The sequence below is a fragment of the Ipomoea nil genome, unplaced genomic scaffold (genome assembly GCF_001879475.1).
Source record: "Ipomoea nil cultivar Tokyo-kokei standard unplaced genomic scaffold, Asagao_1.1 scaffold0519, whole genome shotgun sequence".
Classification (NCBI taxonomy): Eukaryota; Viridiplantae; Streptophyta; class Magnoliopsida; order Solanales; family Convolvulaceae; genus Ipomoea; species Ipomoea nil.
In genome coordinates this window covers 2,855,895-2,874,803 of record NW_017616947.1, presented here as the reverse complement: position 1 = coordinate 2,874,803, position 18,909 = coordinate 2,855,895, and the positions used below count along the sequence as shown (strand labels likewise).

The 18,909-nt window shown below is 35.3% G+C and overlaps 1 pseudogene; it reads right to left on the bottom strand.

The window, feature by feature from the left end:
• Positions 1-1,783: 1,783 nt before the first annotated feature.
• LOC109174072 overlaps positions 1,784-18,909 on the bottom strand; it is an 88,945-nt pseudogene continuing 71,819 nt past the window's right edge.

Genomic DNA, 18,909 nt, shown 5'->3' with positions numbered 1-18,909 from the left:
TCTCAAGTTGAAGAAGGAAATTGGGATGACCAATATATCCAACTTGGTTTAAAGGAGGCAATATTATAATAATATTATTATTATAATTGTTAAACCAAGTACTATTTAATTTGTTAGAAGTTAAAGTAGAACATGGGTCATGTTTAGCAGTTAACATTACTTGGGATTGAAACATGTATGTTAACGTGGAGAGTGCATAGCAGTACATGGAAGACATGAGCATAATTTTAGGAATTTAGTTAGCTTCTTTTTAGTATAAATATGTTCATTACAAAGCATTATAATCATCAATTCAAAAGAGTTATTTCCTCTCTCTCTTCTCAATATATAAATATAATATATAGATATATTATATTTAATGTATATTATAGATATATTATATTATATTTAATATATATATTATATTAAATATATTATATTTAATATATCTTACATTTTATCTCCGAAACACCTAAGAAAGATATGAAGTTATTTCGTTTACCTTTGATTGCTGCTTTCGTAGTATGTGGTCAATACAATTGGGGATTAATTGTTTTAGCCTATCTATATAATGCGTTATGCATTGGGGTTGATCACAATACTTCTCTCGGGTGCGGATGTCTACTACTGCTGCAAATAGGGGCCTGGGAGAGGTTGCCTATAGTTAGACACTTAGACCACACCGCATTTTACCTCAACAATTGCTTGGTGATTTACTATTTGCAGCGAGTTTAGTTGTAAGAAATAATTTTTAAATTTTGAATTTATATTATCATTGGAGTACTTATGATTGTATTTGCAAACTTAGGTGGGTGTATCTGCATACATGGATTGTGCCCACTCATGTGGTTCGGGCATACCACGACCAATTGAATCACGCTATTAAAAAACGGTAAGTTACTATAACGTTATGTTTATCTTTGACAATTATATAATATATTTACAAAGCATAATAGATATAAAATTAAAAAATGAAATAAAATAATATTTTAATTATAAAATATAATTTCATAAATTAAAATTCATTTTTGGAATCATCTATAAAACAAATTAACATTCAGAACCAGGACTATGTGGTCTAATGGTATCCGGGTTGGACTTCCATTTAGAAGGTTGTGAGTTCGAGCCTCATTCTATACTACAATGTAATAGAGCTAGTAACATTCAGAATCAAATACAAAATTTTAAATACTAAATATCCAAACAATTAATATAATTACAAATTTTAAAATAAATTAAAAAATTAAAAAAAAAATTGAATAACAAAAAATAATAATAATAATAATAATCAAGCCATTTAACGGCTTAAATTTTAAACAATTTTTGAGCTAAATTTTGAGCTAGTTCATTCAGGCCACCAACCTTATCAAGCTAAAATATTTTGAATCTAAATTAAAAATTTTTGAGTTTATCAAATCAATCCGTGAAGTTCGAATTAAGATTCACATCTTACATAAAATTGCCACCCCTAACTCCTAAGCATAACTCTACATATACAGATTGCTATTTCACTACATATACATATACAGATTATTAACCTGATCTAACATTAAAAATTAAAAAATAGAAGTGTGGCATTCTCTCCGTCATACTTTCATTACTGTATGTTTCACTAGCTATTTTATTCTATTAAAACTTTCTTTAAAAAATATTTGGACTCCATTATATTAACTTACAGTAGCTACCATGAAGGCATGAACATTCTGAGTGACTTAAGTTACAGTATCTGTGGAAAGAATTTTTTTTCCTGCATAATCACTAACCACAGAAGACAAAAGTACACAAAAAGCTAAGGGACATCAACAAAGCCAAAAATGCCACATCCATAAAACTGAAAATAGTCAAAATACAAAAAACACATTTTGCTACTGAGATGGTAGCTAGGCCTCTAGCAATATCATCTGATCTATACTACATAATTCTTGTTTATCAAGTTACACTATATATATATATATATCTTCTTCTTTTCGATCTACATCTTGTTCAAAGCCAGTGCAAGATCGCGAAGTTCCTCAAATGCATCCATAGTTTCTGCATCAAATCCTCCAGCAAACTGCATATATAATAATAATAATGATCCACAAGCTACTTAAGGTTGATAAAACTTTGTAATCTCAAACATACCGATTATGAAAGTAGATAGTAGTACAAACCTGATGAATTCTGAAAGCAAATCTCACACCTTGGAGTAGCATATAGTCCATGGAAGTATCTTTATCTGATGGCCCCTTCGATTGAAGTTCCATAGCCACCCTCTTCATATACATTCTCGCCAGCTTCACCGACCCTAACTTTATCTGTCATATTCATTGCAACATACTCAATAACAACTCGATCACTCTGCAAATTATAGTTTTAATAATTTCTTTCCAACTAAAAAAGATTAAGATCTAATCCATTTTTAGACGTTGGAGACGAAACAGGCTTGCGCCCATGCAGGATAGCAAGTACAGAAACTGCTCAATGGCGTAGGTGGAGCTTATAACTCTTATTTAAGCTACAATTAAGCTCTGATTGGTAAAACATGGCGAGTTTAAAATAATAGCGTTTTAAAATACACTAGCTTTTAGCTTTAAGCTTTAGCTTATAAGCTAGGTATGCCAAACATAGCCAAAAAGCTAATGTTGAGATGGGAATCAACAACCAAACCTTGCTTAATATCCCATTGTCTTGCATCCAGTTTGTGGGAATTTGGAACTCCTTGCAATGGCGGATTAATGAATCTCTCGAGCGAAGAAGACTATACACAGTGCGCTCCATCCTTCAAAGTTCAAAGGAAAATAAAAATATATATAGTGACTATTCTATTCACCACAAGCGCGGGATCACAAAGTAATTGGAATCATCATAAGGAAAATAAATCTGATGTTATAGACAAACAGGCCGGGATTGAAGATCTTACTTCTCAGACAAAGCAACCATTTTCATGAGAGAATGATAAAACTCGACTACTTGTGGAGCTCGTTGCACTGTTCCTGTTGTACAAATTATTCATAATCTGGATGGTGAAGGTCTAGGAGGGGGATTGGGGACACGAAGGGCTCGTCTCTCAACCTCAGAAGAAGCTGTGACTTTATGTTGGAAAGCAAGAGGCTCGGTTTCCTTTTCCACTTCTTTTGAACACATAAATCCATCAGACTGTCTTCTCATATTAATCACCAAGTCTTCAACACAGCATTTTATCCACTTATAGAGCGTCTCCTAGCGTAATTCTGCGAATTATCCCAACGATCAACGCCAACATCATCCTGGCATTCTAACTGGCTAATATCTTCATCAGTAAGAGGCCATTTCTTTAGCTTCTTAATAAGACTTAACCTCCTCGGGCTACTGCATTTGGAGTCTTCATCACTTTGATAAGATGACAAGCATATGGATTCTCGGCTCTTGTCACTACCGTGAGGACTAGAAGGCTTATCACAACTCATGGCTGGGCAACCACGCAACTCGTCTCTTAAACATGAGTAATTATTAAAGGATTTGCAAATGGACCCAAATGGTACAATACCTAAATTTGAATGAACTATTATAATTGCAATCACATATATGCTACACACTTCACCTCTAATAAAACATTATTATGGATGCATCCATTAAGTGACCACATAACAAAAATTGTTTTTGTTTCAAGGAGGCGGAAGAGAGACGCTTGGAAAAAATGACGGTAAATGCATTCTTACTATATGCTTATTAATGATGGTATTTTATCTCATCATTATTTGTTTTTATCTCCGAAAGGAAAGAAAAATAAAAGGTCGCAACAAGAAATCTCACACCAATATAAATCTTTTATGATGATTTTTTTCTTTTTGTAAATTCTTTAAAACAATTTTACCCCACTAAAGAACAATTTACTTGAACCAGCTGGGTTGGCCTGCATGATCATGCACTATTATCCTTTAAGAGAGATTGGGAGTTCAAAACCGAGACCACCACTTTGCACCTTAATTGGATTGATCCAATTACAAATTTCCTGTAGTGCATCATACATTAGTAGCCCTAAGAAGAAGCTTAGACATGTCCAAGGATACCTTGCTCAAGTCAATAGTCACAAATTATATCATTACAACTCCTCAAAACATACATACTAGCTTCATAAATATAAACAACTTGCAAATCATATTATATTACGGAGTATATAAAAATTATCAAAACACATTTTAATAATGTATAACAAAAACTCAAAATATATTTAATTCACACCTTAACATCAAACCGAATAGATATACAAGTAGTAGAGATTCAAAGTGTAAAAGAGATAAACTTGATAGTTTTTGCTCAAATGATCAAGTTAGTCGGACTGTTAACTTGGTAACCATAAGATTATAAGTACATACGACTCCCATCTAGTAGGAGCGGCAGCCTTACCCGGAAGCACAATGACATCACAATTTTGACACCTGATCAGAGCATGTGGAGTGTCACATATTTCACTCGATCTATTCAACTTTGAGACTCGGACAGTTTACGATCTTCAAAGACTCCGGCCTACTTAAGAGGTGATGTGGCACTGTCTTAAGTTTTCCTCAGTATTCTAGTTCCAAGTTCCAACCCCCCAGATCGAAATCCAAACACAATTCTTTGATGTGCTTGTTTCTCAATTCTGTTTCCCTAGCTATTTTATTCTATTTTATTTAGTGTGGACACCAAAATATTTGGACTCCATTATATTAAGTTACAGTAGGTACCATGAAGGCATGAACATTGTGAGTGACTTAAGTTACAGTATCTGTGGAAAGAACTTTTTTCCTGCATAATCACTAACCACAGAAGACAAAAGTACACAAAAAGCTAAGGGACATCAACAAAGCCAAAATTGCCACATCCATAAAACTGAAAATACTCAAAATACCAAAAAAACACATTTTGCAAGCTAGGAATGGGATTATGGGAATGCTACTGAGATGGTAGCTAGGCCTCTAGCAATATCATCTGATCTATACTACATAATTCTTGTTTATCAAGTTACACTATAGGGAGTTTAAAATAATAGCATTTTAAAATAAACTAGTAGCTACTAGCTTTTAAGCTTTTAACTTTAAGCTAGGTATGCCAAACATAGCCAAAAGCTAATGTTGAGATGGGAATCAACAACCAAACCTTGCTTAATATCCCATTGTATTGCATCCAGTTTGTGGGAATTTGGAACTCCTTGCTATGGCGGATTAATGAATCTCTCGAGCGAAGAAGACTATACACAGTGCGCTCCATCCTTCAAAGTTCAAAGGAAAATAAACAAATATATTATCACCATTCACCAAGTACAGGCACAGGATCTCAAAGTAATTGGAATCATAAGGAAAATAAATCTGATCAATGTTATAGACAGACAGGCCGGGATTGAAGATCTTACTTCTCAGACAAAGCAACCATTTTCTTGAGTGCAATATCACATGGTAATCTAGGATCATCCTTGTAATGTGAAACTTCATTCTCCAACTTCTTTAAATCTCTATATCCAAATGCTGCCTCGCGTAATGTATCAGCTTTACTCTCTGGCCAATCGAAGTGCTTTAGGACTGCTCTTTCATCCACCTTTCAATACATAAGAAGCAATGAAGCATTAAAAAACAAAAAAGATTATAAGAGGGAAGAAGACAACTTCTTTTAATGTAATTTGATAAACATCCTAACAATTTATGAAAAAAAAAACTTAATTTTCTTTTAAGGTGAGTCCTCCTCAAAAGAAATGAACAGTGAAACTTAAGAGAGGATAATAAACTCGATCACTTACCAGAAAGCAAATGTTGAGACTCGAGGCGAATTTGTTCGACTCCCCGCCTGAAATCCAAACACAATTCTTTGATGTGCTTCTTCTTTCTCAATTCTGCTTTCTCTGCTTCCTCCACATCTGCTGCGTTATTCAGATCGCACAAAAATAATATGGACAGCTCCCCTTTGAGTTGGTTCAGCTTCTCCATGTATCCCAACTTACTTGACTCTTTCCCCACCTTAAACTCACTTAAACTACAAAGCTGAGTTAGCTTTGCGATATCTTGGGGCATCATCTCCAGACTATAGGTGTATCTGATGTTAAGGTGTCTCAAGTTTATTAAATTGCCAATCCCTTTGTGTAGTCTGGAAAGACCTTTACATCCCTCAAGATCTAAAGTTTGCAAGTTTTTACAAAGAGCAAATTGCATCCGGTAACTCCTCCCCACTTGTTCACAAGAACTTAAATTAATGTACCTTAACTGACTTAAATCTCCAATCTTATCAGGTAGTCTAGAAAATTGCGCACAACTTTTGAGAACTAAAGTTTGCAAGTTCCCCAAAGAACAAATTGTATTAGGTAACTCATCTACTTTGCTCAAACTTAAATTAATGTACCTTAGCTGACTCAAATATCCAATCCCTTCGGGCAACTTAGAAAAATCATGTGATCTTCAACTTCGAGAGGTGACCAAGATTTGGACAGCATGCGATCTTCAAAGACTCCAGCCTACTTAAGAGGTGATGTGGCACTGTCTTAAGTTTCCAACAATCTAGTAGTTTCAACTCCCTGATGCATGGCATTATTATTATTGTTGCTTCTTCTTTGAAGTCTTCCCACTCCTCCCACTTTGGACACACCTGGAACAGCAATTTCTTCAGCTTTGGAAAAGCAACAGCACCTACTTCTGCTACTCCCAAAAACTCACTCCCTACATATCTTAGATCTTTCATGTCCGCTATCAAAAGAGTCTCCAGAGAAGGCAGTTTGCCTAATGGTGGCAAAGATGAACAATTTATGCACCCGCAGATGTTAAGACTCCGTAGATTATGAAGGGACAGTGTAATCCAGGAAGAGAAGTGGGTTCCTCTGTACTCACTAAGTTCCAAGGTTTGCAGTTGCAGAGGTGGTTTCAGAACATCTACTCCCATATTGACTTCTGGGCATTTGTCGATGCCCAAAGACTCCAGCCTACTTAAGAGGTGATGTGGCACTGTCTTAAGTTTGCTGCAACCATATAGTTGCAACTCCCTGATGCATGGCATTATTATTATTGTTGCTTCTTCTTTGAAGTCTTCCCACTCCTCCCACTCAAAACAATACGAGAAGTGCAATCTCTTCAGCTTTGGAAAAGCAACACCACCTACTTCTGCTACTCCCAAAAACTCACTCCCTACATATATTAGCTCTTTCATGCTCCTTATGTAAAGAGTCTCCAAAGAAGGCAGTTTGCCTAATGGAGGCAAAGATGAACAATTTACGCACCCATCGATGTTAAGAATCCGTAGATTATCAAGGGACAGTGTAATCCAGGAAGGGAAGTGGGTTCCTGGGTACCAATTAAATTTCAAGGTTTGCAGTTCCGGAGGTGGTTTCAGAGCTTCCATCACATCTATTCCCACATCGACTCCCTGACTGAAATCCAAACGCAATCCTTTGATGTGCTTCTTGTTTCTCAGTTCTGCTTTCTCTGCTTCCTCCACATCTGCTGCGTTATTCAGATCGCACAAAAATAATATGGACAGCTCCCCTTTGAGTTGGTTCAGCTTCTCCATGTATCCCAACTTACTTGACTCTTTCCCCACCTTAAACTCACTTAAACTACAAAGCTGAGTTAGTTTTGCGATATCTTGGGGCATCATCTCCAGACTATAGGTGTATCTGATGTTAAGGTGTCTCAAGTTTATTAAATTGCCAATCCCTTTGGGTAGTCTGGAAAGACCTTTACATCCCTCAAGATCTAAAGTTTGCAAGTTATACAACGAGCAAATTGCATCCGGTAACTCCTCCACTTGGTCACAATAACTTAAATTAATGTACCTTAGCTGACTCAAATCTCCAATCTTATCAGGTAGTCTAGAAAATTTCGCACAACTTTTGAGAACTAAACTTTGCAAGTTCCCCAAAGAACAAATTGTATTAGGTAACTCATCTACTTTGCTCAAACTTAAATTAATGTACCTTAGCTGACTCAAATTTCCAATCCCTTCGGGCAACTTAGAAAAATCATTATGTCTAAGATCTAAAGTTTGCAAGTTATATAAAGAACAAATTGCATCGGGTAACTCCTCTACGCCACTCCTACTTAAATCAATGTACCTTAGATGAAGCAAATTTCCTATCTCCTTTGGGAGTTCTTGCAACTTACAGCCACGCAATCGTAATACTCTCATAGATTTCAGACCATTGAACAAATCAGGAATAAGTTGTTCCGGAGAAAGGTCTTCACCAAAAAAGCTGCGAAGTTTTCCAATATCACAAATGGAAGTGGTGAGATTCATATTCCTACTAGTGTTCTGCCATGACAGATGACGTAGATTTTTAATTCCGACATCATCCTCGTGCTGGTCAATATTGTAGCATTCATTTTTTGTAAGAAATTGGGCAAAATCATGCACTATGTCATGCATTTTGCAAGATATGATAATGTTGGAATCCCTGTGATCTTTCTTCAAATCTTGGAAGAAAGAGCGCATTGCTAAACCCCCAAATAACTCCCTGCCTTTTGATTCCATCGTCACATAACTTTGTGCCATCTTCTGATGAGCTCATCTACCTCTATTTCATAATCTTTGGGAAAGACAGCACAGTATGAGAAACATTGCTTCATCTTTGGGGTCAAATCATTGTAGCTTAGATACAAATGAGGGAAGAGGTCTGTTACCACTTCATCCAACTCCCAAATTTTATTGTCTAAAACATTTTGCCAATCATCTCTAGTGTCTTTGAAACATAGCAGGCTTCCCATGACCTTAGCAGCAAGCGGCAGTCCTTTGCACTTTTGAGCAATTTTCTGACCAATATCTTTCAGTTTCTCACAATCCTCTTCCCTTCTCCCGGAAAATGCTTTCCTGCTAAGCAACAACCAAGCTTCCTCGTCAGATATTAGATCCAAGTGATGCAGATACGCACTTCCCATCATTCTAGCAACCCTCTCACTCCTTGAGGTCACCAAGATTCTACTCCCGGGGAGTCCATCCTTGAGAGAGTTCTTCAATGGCTCCCACTTTGCAGACTGCTCTGTCCACACATCATCCATCACAAGTAGGAACCTTTTTTCAGACAAAACGCTTTGGACTTTTTCCAGTAATACATGCAATTGAGACAGATCTGTGGAGCTTTTAGTGGTTGACTCAACAATGGCTTTTGCAATCTTGATCTGGTCAAAGGGGTCGGAAACACAAATCCACACCCTTTCATCAAAATGAGTCTTGATCTTTTCATCCCCAAAGACTAGTTGAGCAAGGGTAGTTTTCCCTATCCCTCCCGTGCCCACTATGGAAATCACATGGGGCCCATTTCCATTTCTTGCTTCTTCTTCTCCAGAATTCTTCAGTAACTTGCTTATTAAAGCACTGGCATCGGATTTCCGACCTTGAATCTCTGACACATCCACATCAAACGCAGTGGTGACTCGCATCAATTCTTGATCAGAGTGTGATGCTGCAGAAGTGTGTGTTATAGATGCATAATCAAATTTGAACTGATCTTTCTCTTTTGTAATCCGATCAAGTGTTGAATCAAGCTCCTTTATTTTCTTGGCGATGTCTCGATGCATAGCAAACCTTTTGTAATGGAAACGCGAAGGCAGGAAAGAACTGAGACTTACCTTTCTACCCTCGATCTGTTGTCTCAGAGTTGTGGTTCTCCACTCGTCCAGAACATCATCCACTTGGTAGGAGAAGTCTTTGATATCTTCGATCCAGAGCTTGATGTTGTTTTCCTTAAAGCTTCTCTTCTCTGCATCATCCAATACCTCCCTGATTTTCTCGAGCTTTGATGAGAGGTTTGCGATCTCCTTCTCCACACCCAAAGTTCTTTTTAGCTCCTGGGCTTGGTGCTTCAGGATTTCGATCAGCAGTTCCACAACACTGGAGATGAGAGCGTCGGCCATGGTCGTTGACTCTATAGTTGAAACCTACTTTGAGAGATGACAAATTTGTTTTGTTTTGGATCTGTGAAAAGACAACCAATTTGTGTTTTGACTTTTTGTTAGGAATTAATTTCACATCTAAACAAAATCACTGTAAAATCATACCTATAGGTGTTTGATGATGAGAATAATGGGGAAGATGGGCAGAAACCAGACAGATCTATGGGATTTATAGTTTCGACCATTGACAAACTCTTTTTTCCTCTTAATATGATTTTTCTTTTGTTTAAATATTGAAGATCTTTCCATGGGATGACGATTTTTCCCCTAAAATATAAAATCCGGAAATATTTTACCGTCAATTTGGCTGGAAGGACCAAAACTGATAAAAATAACAAAGTTAGGCACCAAAATTGAAAAAATTTAAAGTTGTGCACCAAAAGTGATAAGAACTCAAAAGTCGTGTGACCAAAAGTGAAATTAATTCTTTTGTTAGCTACCTAGATCTGAAAATGATAGTTCGAAATAATATTAAAAATGTGAGGGTGTTTTTTTTTTTTTTTTTTTTAATCTCAAGTGAATTAATGATAGACAATCAACGGCAATTGCATATCGCACCGATCAACCCATCAATATTGACATTTCAACATAGGCATCGATCTAGATTTATATGGATGTATCCAGATCTTGATGCTTGTATTAAAGTGAGCTTGTACGATGCCCAAACAATTTCACGAGAAGCCCTTGATCCAAGAATGCTAGAGTATGAGAGTATCTATATGTGACGGGCTTTTACGGTGTTGCATACCTCACTCATATCAAGCTAGACCATGCACTGATTGACGCGGTGATTGAGCGTTGGCATCCGAAGGTCCACGGTTTCACATGCCCTTCCGTGAGGTGGGCATAACACTACAAGATCTTGATGTGTTATTTGGGCTTAAGGTAGACAACATAGTTGGTATGGGGCAAGATAAGCGCCCTATCCTCGAGTGGAAGACGATGTGTAGGGATTTGTTGGGAACTTGGGATTTAAACCCCTCAATCATTTCCTTACAATTGGCAAGATATATTCAACGGTCATCCCATGGTGCCAAAAATGACCTCAAACAGCATAGATGTACAGGTGCAAGTGGCTACACGAATACTTATATTTTATTTGTTAGGATGATTTTATCTCCGAAACACCTAAGAAAGATATGAGGTTATTTCGTTTACCTTTGATTGCTGCTTTCGTAGTATATGGTCAATACAATTGGGGATTAATTGTTTTAGCCTATCTATATAATGCTTTATGCATTGGGGTTGATCACAATACTTCTTTCGGGTGCGGATGTCTACTATTGCTGCAAATAGGGGCCTGGGAGAGGTTGCCTATAGTTAGACCACACCGCATTTTACCTCAACAATTGCTTGGTGATTTACTATTTGCAGCAAGTTTAGTTGTAAGAAATAATTTTTAAAATTTGAATTTATATTATCATTGGAGTACTTATGATTGTATTTGCAAACTTAGGTGGGTGTATCTGCATACATGGATTGTGCCCACTCATGCGGTTCGGGCATACCACGCGACCAATTGAATCGCGCTATTAAAAAAAGGCAAGTTACTATAACGTTATGATTATCTTTGACAATTATATAATATACTAGTATTTTATATGCGCGACACGCAAAAAATATATGTCCAATATTAAAATTAAGTATTAAAATCTTATTTATATTAATTTTTTTAAAATAATAGTGTGTGTGTGTGTATGTATATATATATATATATATATATATATATATATAGGGATGCACTCAGGTGTGAATAAGTGCCCAGGAAGGAAATGCGAACGAATCAGCGCGTGACACGTGTCCAGATCTAATAACTTAAAAAAAAACGCGGTGGCATTTTCGTAAATAATTGAACATCGAAGTACAAGTAAAATCTCTTATAAGTGCACCTATTTTCACCTATAAGTGCATGTAATTTTGCCTTGTTAGCATTCACTTTCCGCAACCATTCATGCATCTGGGTGTGCTTATAACTATATGTGCAACTATTTATAACTATATGTGCAACTACTTATAACTATATGTGCACCTACTTTCACCTATAAGTGCATGTAATTTTGTCTTGTTAACATTCATTGATCTGAGTTCAGCGGGTAGTAATACTCCTGAAAACCACTCGCAAACATTCATACACCTAGATGCAACTACTTATACCTATGTGTGCAACTACTTAGAACTATAGGTGCAACTACTTAGAACTATAAGTGCAACTAAGTATTGATGTTCAGTGTAAATTTTTACTTGCACCTATAATACATTTTACATGCACTTGTAATACATTTTACTTGCACTTCGATGTTCAATTATTTACGAAAATGCCATCGCGTTTTTAAAAAAAATCAGTGTTTCTCATCCATTAGATCTGAACACGTGGACGAACAAAATCCATTCTTATTTCGCGCCTGGGCGAGCCGTTCGCACCCGAGTGCAACTCTATATATATATATATATATATATATATATATATATATATATATATATATATATATATATATATATATATATATATATATATATATATATATATATATATATAGGGATGCACTCAGGTGCGAATAAGTGCCCAGGAAGGAATATGCGAACGAATCAGCGCGCGACACGTGTCCAGATCTAATAACTTAAAAAAAACGCGGTGACATTTTCGTAAATAATTGAACATCGAAGTGCAAGTAAAATCACTTACAAGTGCACCTACTTTCACCTATAAGTGCATGTAATTTTGTCTTGTTAGCATTCACTTTCCGCAAACATTCATGCACCTGGGTGTGCTTATAACTATATGTACAACTATTTATAACTATATGTGCAACTACTTATAACTATAGGTGCACCTACTTTCACCTATAAGTGCATGTAATTTTGTCTTGTTAACATTCATTGATCTGAGTTCAGCGGGTAGTAATACCCCTGAAAACCACTCGCAAACATTCATACACCTAGGTGCAACTACTTATAACTATTTGTGCAACTACTTAGAACTATAGGTGCAACTACTTAGAACAATAGGTGCAACTAAGTATTGATGCTCAGTGTAAATTTTTACTTGCACCTATAATACATTTTACATGCACTTGTAATACATTTTACTTGCACTTCGATGTTTAATTATTTACGAAAATGCCACCGCATTTTTAAAAAAAATCAGTGTTTCTCATCCATTAGATCTGGACACGTGGACGGATAGAATCCATTCCTATTTTGCGCCTGGGCGAAGCATTCGCACCTGAGTGCGATTATATATATATATATATATATATATATATATATATATATATATATATATATATATATATATATATATATATATAGATTTTGAATCCGGTGCACACCCTCTAGTCAGCCGAGCCCGTGAGCACACTCCTTGATCGTTGATTTTAATTTTTTAATGATTCAGATTGATTACCACTTAGATCCCATGTTATACTAATTTTAGATGAAGCATGAGTCTTTTTGTCCTTAAGCACTATATTTATTACTTTCCATTTCATTTATTTCCATCTTTATAAAGATTTGTTGCGTTATTTCAGCTCTCCTTAATCAATATTTCTCTCTCTCTCTTAGTGATTTTCTTTGGAATTTTACGGAGGTGTGTGCGTGGGTGTGGAATGGTGTTTGCGTTTTACTATAACATGGCTCGTACACCATGGCGTGCTGTTTTTTTTTTCATAAAATTATGCATTTTGGTATGTGCGTTTCGTGATACAGGCATGTACATTTTGGTTTGTGTTTTACTATATATATATAATTGTCTAATTCATATTAATATTATTTAGTTACTAAATATAACTATGGTAACATTTTAATTAAAACCTAAATGAATTCAAACTTACCATTGAAGGATGTAAGAAAAAATATTGTGTATGCATGTATATGGTAATAATAATGTGGAAAGATAACAGAAGTTATAACGGTAGGGATATTTTTGTCCAAAAAATTATGTAGTACAACTTTTATAGCACAAGGTACAAACAAAAAATTAACAGAAAAAACGGACATAAACCAGGGATATAACCTGGATTGAAGCTTATTATGTTTTTAGATTTACATAGCATAATAGATATAAAATTAAAATATGAAATAAAATAAATTTTTAATCATAAAATATAATTTCATAAACGAGAAAATTACACTTTTGGTCCCGTGACTATTGGGGTCTTGTTAATTTCAGTACTCAACTTTAAAAATTAACAATTTAGTCCCGTAACTATGTAATTTTTAACACATTTGGTCCACCCGGCCAAATCACCGGCCAAATATTGTCGGAAAAAATACAATTTTTTTAAAATTATTTATTCATGAGGGTAAAATGGTCATTTCAACTCATGTCTTCTTCTTCCTTGCACCTATTTCTGAACTGAATGCTCAGGGCGACGGAGGCTCTCGGCTGCGGCTTCAATTTCGCCAGTGATTTCCTCTTGAAGTTTCCTGCCGGAAGCAGATTGGTAATTCTCGACGAGAGGAACCACCGTGAACTTGTCTTGCCGGGCGGTGATGTCACCATTCCTGATGTTTCCGAAAATATCCGTTGTGATAAGGGGGACCACATTCGCTTCAAATCTGATGTTCCCAAATTTAATCAGGTATACACTTTTCACACTATGCATATGTTGTTTTGTTCTTTCTGTTTTCTTATATTATTATCATGAGCTTTTAAACTGATGAAAAGTGATCACTTTAATGGAGTAGCTTCGGATTTTATTGCTCAACTTTATGTATACAATATTCAATAGATGGATACAATTTAAGTTCAAGGTTTGTCGGAGCATTCAGTTCAGAAACAGGTGTAAGGAAGAAGAAGACATGAGTTGAAATGACTATTTTGCCCCATGGATAAATAAGTTTAAAATGTTTACATTTTTTCCGGCGACATTTGGCCGGATGGACCAAATGTGTTAAAAATTGCATAATTACAGGACTAAATTATTAGTTTTTAAAGTCGAGTACTGAAATTAACAAGACCCCAACATTCACATGACCAAAAGTGTAATTTTCTCTTTCATAAACTAATCAAAATATAATTTCATAAATTAAAATTCATTTATGGAATCATCTATAAAACAAATTAACATTCAGAATCGAATACAAAATTTTAAATACTAAATATATATCCAAACAATAGTTAATACCATCTGAGGTCCCCCGAGTATAGTGGTTTTGTCACGTTTAGTCCTAAACTTTCAAATTGACCATCTGTGGTCATTCAACTTTCAAATTTAACCATTCGCGATCCAAGTTAACCACCCATGGTCCTTCAAGTTTCGAAATTTAACCAGCTATGGTCCTCTTGAAAGGACCATGGTTGGTTAAAGTTTAATAGTTTAAGGACCATGAGTGGTTAACTTGGACCACGAATGGTTAAATTTGAAAGTCGAAAGATCACAGATGGTCAATTTGAAAGTTTAGGACTAAACGTGGCAAAACCACTATACTCAGAGGACCTCATATGGTATTAACTCATCCAAACAATTAATATAATTAAAATTTTAAAAATAAATTAAAAAAATTAAAAAATTTGAATAACAAATAAAAAAAATCAAGTCATTTAACGGCTTAAATTTTAAACATTTTTTTTTATATATAAAATAGATGGTGGGGGAGAGTGTGACAGTCTCTCCGAAAGTTGCATGCTTTCTCTACATACCCCCTCCCCTCCTCTCCTCAAAATCAAGCATTGGAGATGCCTCAAAGGGAGTGAATCACATTCAAGATAGACTATCTTACATATCTTACACTTCTTCAGAGATGAGCGAACAATGTGATTGACTTTGGCAAAAAACAAGTGATTGGGAAAGATTATAAGGGAGATGGTCTACCATAACATATACTAGATGTTGTGCTGACCAGGGCTAATCCCAATAAAAATTCCAAGTGGCCAAGTACGTCGGGCTCCCAACATGATTTTCTTATTTAATAATTATATAAGTCTCTTATTCTCTTAGTCCAATCGTGATAAAAATTTAATAATTTCTTAAACTTGTACTCACAAGTCTAAGTTCAAACCTTAAAAGTCACTAATTCAATGATTAAGTGAATACTATTAACTCTATTACAATGCATTATATGTTCATAACTACTTTCTCAATCTATTGAAACATAAAGAGTCAAACTCTACTACAATGCAGTATTTGTTCATAACTACTTTCTCAACCTGTTGAAACACAAAGAGCCAATATCGCCTCCACCCTTATGAGGGAGCAACTTGGTGACATTGGACTACAAGGTCCTTGGCACACCATGAACCTTATTTGTTACACACATGATCATATTTCTTAAAAATATTAGGGAAAAACATGCACTTATGCTTTTCAGAAAAGGATCAACTAAGCCATTCAACTTTATATGAAAAAGCAATTAGACCCTTAAACTTAAAAAAATTACAATTAAACACTTAAACTTGTCATTTTAGTGCATTTAGGTCCAATAATCGATTATTCACTGAGAAGTGAAAATAACTAATCATTAAAATTCCCACGTTCGCCAGTCGCTATTGTCAATGAAAAATGCAATTAGCACTAGTCGATCCCCTTCTTCTTCAAGAAGGCGATTGCCAATCGTGACAAAGACAACTGACTGTTGCTTTGATCATTTTTTTTTTTTTTTTTTTTTAGTGAATGATGGTGGTTAATGGCGGCTTGAATGTCAATTTTACTTGTAACTTGTTGGTTATTAATAAATAAGACTTATTTGATATTTTTGTTATAAGTTGAAGTGCTTAATTACAACTTTATAAAATTCAAGGACCTAATTACTATTTTGTATAAAATTCATGTAAAGGACTTGGTCATTTTCTCTATGCTTTTTGTTAGAAACAAATAATATTTACACAACAACATTTCTACAAATTCTGACTGAGAGGTAGTCAGGATGTCACATAATCATAGACAGGGAAACTGAATTTCTGCATATACCTATAGGGTGCCAAAGTAAACCTATGCCATATCACTATGAGTTCTCAAAAATTCTTTACAAGAAGCCATTAGATTCTCTAGTAAAACATTTTCACTCCTACCACTACACATGCTGAGCTCATGTAGCAATGCAACAAGTTTTTCTGTCTCGATGGCGGTTGCCATTCGAAAACTGTAACCAGCAGTTGGCGGAAAATACCTGTGACTCAGTAGGCGCCCGAGCAACAACACAGGCAAGGGCAGAAGCAAAGTCCCATCTTCCCAACAAACATTTCTTTAACTAAGGGTGGTGGAGGTTTCCTATCGACCTGGTTCAAATGCTTGCATATCACTTCCAAAATTCCCACCTAAGCACAAAGTGGAGTGCGATGGTAAATAAGCATCTTTTATCAGCTAAAATACAAGCCATGGCATGGATAAGGCCCATCTAAGCACAAACCAGAGATAATTATATTATAGCTTGCCAGACATGAGGGCAATTGTTATACCATGGACCAGCCCCAAAAATTATGTGTTTATTTGTAAATAAATTGAAGACACATAACATGGTAACTAAAGACACAAAAACTCTTAATTGCAGGTACAACATATGTTAAGTGTTAACTGGAGACAACATATTAACATGGTAACTACAAACACATAAACGGTTAACTGCAGGTACATAAAATGTCAAAGATAGGTACATAATCTGAAGGTTATTTTGGACCAGGGTCCACAATGCAAGGTAGACCCTAGTCCATGGTATAATTTGCCACATGAGAGTCTGTACTTCGCATTCTTGATTTTCCCATTGAGTAAAATGCATGTTTCTTTTTTACTATTAACTCAGAAATAATTGTTGGTATTTAGGGACGGAGCCAGAAATTCGGTTGAGGGGGGCGAAACAGTACAGACGGATTCAGAAATTTTTTTCAGTAAAGGCGAAACATTAAAACAAAAGAGATAATTTAAAAATAAATAAATAAATAAATTACCTAAGAAATATAGTTGTAAATATTGTTGGATATGGACGAAAAATAAAACACATCGAAACTTTATAAAAATATTCATAACAAAATATGAAACATACTTAATTTGAATAGAAAACACATTATAAATTATACATCTTATTATTAATATAAAAGAATGTTATGTGTGTGTGTGTGTGTGTGTGTATTAAATATTAAAAAAGAATTCATAAGGGAATGAGTAAAAAGAATTGTAAAACTATGTTGATGCCAAAATTTGAATCGTTGACCTCATTATTGCCAAATATGTGCTCTACAACCTAATCTAACTCACTTCTTATTAACATTTTAAAGTTTTTTTTATACTAATACTAAAACATGTACTATATATACATATATACATACAAAGACTATATATGGGGTGGGGGTGAGGTAAGGGGGGCAACTGCCCCCAGTGGCGGACCCAGAAAACTTTTTCAGTGGGGGCGAAACGCATTAAAACAAAATAGGTAGTTTGATAAAAAAAAAACACTTAAAAGTATAGCCATAAATATTGATGGATGTGGACGAAAAATAAAGCACATCAAAACTGAAATTGCACCGTGACACTTGAAAAATAAAAGCAATGTGTTTTTACTCGTTAATTAAGTTATGCACCAGTTTCATTAATTAATTAGACTCGTTTAAGCAAGTGTAAATAATAACTGCAGAAAGCATAAAGTAATTAAAAAACACAAAGAAATTGTTACGCAGTTCGGAGCTCCTTCTCCTACGTCTGCGGGGCACTCCACGTCTGCCCAATCCACTATAGATGTTCACCAAAAGGAGTATTACAATAGGTAAATACAAATGGCCTCCAGCCTTTACCACTACCACTCTTTCTAACACCTATCCAGGACTGACACACAAATGCCTGAACAATCTTCACAAGATGCTTCAGCAGTACCACGTACAGATCATGAATTACAGATAGAATATTCTTAACAATTAAATAACATATCAGATTAAATCAGGAAGCTTTGTAATAAACTGTGCTCTCGGAATATTGATCTCTAAAATTGGCAACTTTCCTCTTTGGTTTAGCTTCCTTTTTATAGCAAATATCAAAGCCTCTTTCTGATCCTTAATATTAGCTCCTTCTTTTTCGAATAAATCTTCACCACATGTTCTTTGTTTGAAAGCTTCCTTTTGTGCGCTGCTGCTGACTTC